Raw genomic sequence first — 4,943 nt, 5'->3', positions numbered from 1 at the left:
ATGATGATGAACATTTTTTCATGTGTCTGTTAGCCATTTGTATGTCATCTTTGGAGAAGTGTCTGCTCGTGTTTTCTGCCCATCTTTTGACATGATTATCTCTTTTTTGAGTGTTGAGTTTGAGGAGTTCTTTATAGATCTTGGATATCAGCACTTTGTCTGTAGTGTCATTTGTGAATATTTTCTCCCATTTTGTGAGTTGCCTCTTTGTTTTGTTGACTGTTTCCTTTGCTGTGCAGAAGCTTTTGATCTTGATGAAGTCCCAAAAGTTCATTTTTGCTTTTGTTTCCTTTGCCTTAAAGTGAATTTCTTGTGAGCAAGAATCTTGCTTTTTTATCTAATCTAAACTGGTTTTTTTAATATTTTTATCTAATCTGACTACCTGTACATTTAATGTGGGCATTTAGACCATTTACATTTAACATGATTTTTTTTTTGAAGTTTTATACCTTTATTTGACAATCAGCAATCGGTTCTCATCCACATTAACTCTTCAGATTTTTGAAAGTGGTGACTGGTACATAGGTAACCAATGTGTAGAGTTTGTTGGTGAATCTTTAACCTCATTACATTTTCTGGACAACCATATGGATACAATATACAACATTCCTTATTCCTTTGACACAGACAGCTTTGTTGAGCCTGGTGTCAATGTAAACATCTGGAGTTCCCATCTCTTTCATAGCAAATTTCTGGATCTCTTTGAGTGCCCGGGGGGCAGGCTTCCTGAAACGCACTCCGTGGATGCACTTGTAAATGTCAGTGTGTTCCCTGATCCCTACCTCATGGACAGCAGAACAGCCCTTCTCGCCACCCTTCTTTGCAAGAGCCAGTCAGGCCCTGGTTGGAAAGCAGATTTAATTATTAATTAATATTTTATTATTAATTTGGTTAGCTTTTTACCCATAAGCTTGCATGATTATTAATTTGTTTAGCTTTTTACCCATAAGCTTGCATGATTATTAATTTGGTTAGCTTTTTACCCATAAGCTTGCTCTTTGTTTTCTGTTTTTTTACCTCTGTTCTCCATTCAGTTTATCTTCTTTTTCTGCCTTCTTCATGAATAACTGATTATTTTCCTGATTCCATTTAATCCTTTTTTGTTGCCCTAAGACCTTTAGCTTTCTGTTTTGGTATTTTAGTGGTCACTTTAGGGTTTATAGTATATATTCTTACTTATCGCGGTATATCTCCAAGTGGTATTATATCACTGCACATTCAATGTAAGAATTCTGTAAGAGTAGTGCTCGCTTTGACAGCACACGCACTAAAATTGGAAGCATATAGACAAGATTAGCACGGCCCCTGTGTAAGGATGACATGCAAATTTGTGAAGTGTTCTACATTTTTTAAAAATTGGGGAGGGGAGGCGAACCATAAGAGACTATGGACTCTGAAAAACAACCTGAGGGTTTTGAAGGGTCAGGGGTGGGAGGTTGGGGCAACCTGAGGGTTTTGAAGGGTCAGGGGTGGGAGGTTGGGGGAACAGGTGCTGGGTAATGGGGAGGGCACGTTTTGCCTGGAGCACTGGGTGTGATGCCAAAACAATGAACACTGTTATGCTGTAAATAAACAAATAAATGAATAAAAAAAAAATTTTGTTTAGCCATATACAGAAAATATGCTTATGACAAAATTTGTCTTGAATTTGCTCCAAGTTGTATATTTGTTTTCCAATAAAAAAGTTTACAATTTCCACCCCCCCCCCCAAAAAAAAAGAATTCTGTAATAGTATACTTCTATTTCTCCCCTCTAGGGCTTTATGCTATGGTGGTCATATGTTTCACTTCTCCATATGTTATAAACCCAACACTAACTTGCTGTCATTGGTCTTCAAATATTCAATATACAAAGATGCAAATAGTAACAGAAACTATTTTATGTTAGCCTGTGTAATTTCTCTTTCCAGCACTCTTCATTTCTTTGTGAGATCCATCCCATATCATTTCTCTTCCACCCAAATGACATCTAACATCCCTCGTGGCACCAGTCTGCTGGTGACTTATTCCTTCAGGACAGAAAAAAAAAATTGAAAAAATATTCTAAATTTGATGGAAAGTATAAACCCACAGGTCCAAGAAGCTCAACAAATCACAAGCACAAAAGATATAGAAAAAACTACACTAGGTCATGTCATGATCAAAGTTCTAGAAAATGGTGAAGAGAAAGCTTTGAAACTATCTGGAGGGAAAAGAAAGACACATTATGCAGAGGAACAAAAATAAGGATGACAGTGTAATTTCCCTCAGAAACAATTCAAGTGAGGAAACAGTAGAGAAATGTTTTGAAACACTGGGGGAATACCCTCTTAGACTAAAATTTTAAGCTCAAAAGAATATCTCTCAAGAACAAAAGCCTTTTTTTAACATGTGAAATATGAAATATTCATGGGATTTGCCTTTTCAATCCTATCTTTCAGGAATCATTGTGTCTTCTCTGCTTGATGGCTAATGTCTGAAAAGTCATTGTTTCATATATTTTTGTACAGTTTTTAATTGTTCTGCATAGAAGGGTAAATCTGGTCCTTATGACTCCATCTTGGCCAGAAGTGGAAATCATAGCTGTAATTTACTAGGTATTTGTGTGATTTTTCTCCTGCTGTGGCCCACATTCCAGGATGGAAGGGACCATACATACCTGTTTTTACTCTGGGCTGTATCTTCAGCACTTGGCTGAGTGTCTGCACACAGTAGGTTCCAACAATTAAATTCTCTAAATTTCTATATAGTTGCATTTGGTTTAGTGAATCCCAGGGCTGTTCCATAATTCTCCATGATCTGGAAGATACTTTAGAAGATCCAAATTAGGGAGGAGTCAAGATGACGGAGAAGTAGCAGCCTGAGACTACATCAGGTAGCAGGAGATCAGCTCGATAGCTTATCTAAACATTGCAAACACCTACAAATCCAACGGGAGAGCGAGAGAAGAAGAACAGCAACTCTAGAAACAGAAAATCAACCACTTTCTGAAAGGTAGGACTGGCGGAGAAGTGAATCTAAAATGACGGGAAGATAGACCGCGGGAGGAGGGGCCGGCTCCCGGCAAGCGGCGGAGGAACGGAGCACAAAATCAGGACTTTTAAAAGTCTGCTCCACTGAGGGACATTGCTCCAGGGGCTAAACCGGGGTGAAGCCCACGCGGGGTCAGCGTGGCCCCAGGCCCCACAGGGTCACAGAAGGATCGGGGGTGTCGGAGTGTCCGAGAGCTCGCAGGTATTAGAACGGAGAAGCCGGCTGCAAAGACAGAGCCGAGGACTGAACTCTCAGCTCGGGGTTACCTTGAACTGGTCGCGGGCTGGGTGAGCTTGGAGCGCGGCTAGAGGCTGGGGATACGGGAGTGATTGGGTGCTGTCCTCTGGGGGCGCACTGAGGAGTGGGGCCCCAGGCTCTCGGCTTCTCCAGGCCGGAGACTGGGAGGCCGCCATTTTCATTCCCGTCCTCCGGAACTCTACGGAAAGCGTTCAGGGAACAGAAGCTCCCAAAAGCGAACCCGAGCCGATTACTTAGTCCGGCCGCCGGTAAGGGCGGTGCAATCCTGCCTCGGGCAAAGACACTTGAGAGTCACTACAACAGGCCCCTCCCCCAGAAGATCAACAAAATATCCAGCCAGGACGAAGTTCATCTATCAAGGAGAAAGCAGGTTCAATTCCTAAGCCAGCAGAGCAATTCCAGAGGAGGAGAAAGCAAAGCACGGAACTCATGGCTTTCTCCCCATGATTCTTTAGTCTTGCGGCTACTTCAATTTTTTTTTCTTTTTTCAATTTTTTTTCTTTTTTCTTTTTTCTTCTGCTAAATTTTTTAAAACTTTTACCCTTTTCTTTTTTAACGCTTTTTGACTAGTTCATCTAAATATATATATTTTTTCTTTCTTTTTTATATTTTTTAATTTGTTTTATTTTTTAAATTTTTTTCTTTTTTTTTTTTTCTTTTTTTTTCAGAACCTGTTTTTATCTCCTTTCTCCACCCCACAATTTGGGGTCTCTTACTATTTGGTTACAGAGCATTTTTCTGGGGTCTTTGCCACCCTTTTAGTAGTTTATTTGCTCCTTCATATCCTCTTATCTGGACAAAATGACAAGGCGGAAAAAATCACCACAAACAAAAGAACAAGAGACAGTACCGAAGGCTAGGGACCTAATCAACACAGACATGGGTAATATGTCAGATCAAGAGTTCAGAATGACGATTCTGAACATTCTAGCCGGGCTCGAAAAAGGCATGGAAGATATTAGAGAAACGCTCTCTGGAGATATTAAAGCCCTTTCTGGAGAAATTAAAGAACTAAAATCTAACCAAGTTGAAATCAAAAAAGCTATTAATGAGGTGCAATCAAAAATGGAGGCTCTCACTGCTAGGATCAATGAGGCAGAAGAAAGAATTAGTGATATAGAAGACCAAATGACAGAGAATAAGGAAGCCGAGCAAAAGAGGGACAAACAGCTACTGGACCATGAGGGGAGAATTCGAGAGATAAGTGACACCATAAGATGAAACAACATTAGAATCATTGGGATTCCAGAAGAAGAAGAAACAGAGAGGGGAGCAGAAGGTCTATTGGAGAGAATCATTGGAGAGAATTTCCCTAATATGGCAAAGGGAACAAGCATTAAAATCCAGGAGATGCAGAGAACCCCCCTCAAAGTCAACAAGAATAGGTCCACACCCCGTCACCTAATAGTAAAATTGACAAGTCTTAGTGACAAAGAGAAAATCCTGAAAGCTGCCCGAGAAAAGAAGTCTGTAACATACAATGGTAAAAATATTAGATTGGCGGCAGACTTATCCACAGAGACCTGGCAGGCCAGAAAGAGCTGGCATGATATATTCAGAGCACTCAACGAGAAAAACATGCAGCCAAGAATACTCTATCCAGCTAGGCTATCATTGAAAATAGAAGGAGAGATCAAAAGCTTCCAGGACAAACAAAAACTGAAAGAATTTGCA

At 40.3% G+C, this 4,943-nt stretch overlaps 1 non-coding gene and 1 pseudogene across 1 annotated transcript; one reads left to right on the top strand and one right to left on the bottom strand.

The window, feature by feature from the left end:
• Positions 1–451: 451 nt before the first annotated feature.
• On the bottom strand, positions 452–827 carry LOC123926322 (annotated as a pseudogene).
• Positions 828–1,243: 416 nt separating this feature from the next.
• Positions 1,244–1,350, top strand: LOC123928151. The gene has a single exon (XR_006815628.1). It is a non-coding gene; the product is annotated as a U6 spliceosomal RNA (small nuclear RNA).
• Positions 1,351–4,943: the final 3,593 nt, after the last annotated feature.

Source organism: Meles meles, chromosome 1 (genome assembly GCF_922984935.1).
Source record: "Meles meles chromosome 1, mMelMel3.1 paternal haplotype, whole genome shotgun sequence".
Lineage (NCBI taxonomy): Eukaryota > Metazoa > Chordata > Mammalia > Carnivora > Mustelidae > Meles > Meles meles.
This window is presented reverse-complemented; position numbering and strand designations above follow the sequence as displayed.